The 627-nt window shown below is 41.3% G+C and overlaps 1 non-coding gene across 1 annotated transcript; it reads left to right on the top strand.

Moving 5' to 3' along the window:
* Positions 1-314: 314 nt before the first annotated feature.
* On the top strand, positions 315-422 carry LOC130971676 (small nucleolar RNA R71). The gene has a single exon (XR_009082885.1). It is a non-coding gene; the product is annotated as a small nucleolar RNA R71 (small nucleolar RNA).
* The last annotated feature ends 205 nt before the right edge of the window (positions 423-627 follow it).

Below are 627 nucleotides of genomic sequence, written 5' to 3'. Positions count from 1 at the left end.
CTGCTTGGTGCATTTTGCATTCCAGACAGACTTTAAGAAATCAAATTGACTTGTTGAGTCAATATTTTATTCTGAGCCAGTATGGCATTCAGAGTATCAATCTCAAGAACTCCTTTCTTCTGACTAGTCCCATTGTTCACAGGATTCCTTTCAGAAGTGTACATGAATTGGTTATTTGCAACCATTTCAATTAGCTCTTGAGCCTCTGTAGGCGTCTTCTTCAGATGAAGAGATCCTCCAGCAGAGCTATCCAAAGACATCTTGGACAGTTCAGAGAGACCATCATAGAAAATACCTATGATGCTCCATTCAGAAAGCATGTCTGAGGGGCACTTTCTGATCAATTGTTTGTATCTTTCCCAAGCTTCATAGAGGGATTCACCATCCTTTTGTCTGAAGGTTTGGACTTCCACTCTAAGCTTACTCAATTTTTGAGGTGGAAAGAACTTTGCCAAGAAGGCATTGACTAGCTTTTCCCAAGAGTCCAGGCTTTCTTTAGGTTGAGAGTCCAACCATATTCTAGCTCTGTCTCTTACAGCAAAAGGGAATAGCATCAGTCTGTAGACCTCAGGGTCAACCCCATTAGTCTTGACTGTGTCACAGATTTGCAAGAATTCAGCTAAGAAC

This window comes from Arachis stenosperma, chromosome 3 (assembly GCF_014773155.1).
Source record: "Arachis stenosperma cultivar V10309 chromosome 3, arast.V10309.gnm1.PFL2, whole genome shotgun sequence".
NCBI lineage: Eukaryota > Viridiplantae > Streptophyta > Magnoliopsida > Fabales > Fabaceae > Arachis > Arachis stenosperma.
This window is presented reverse-complemented; position numbering and strand designations above follow the sequence as displayed.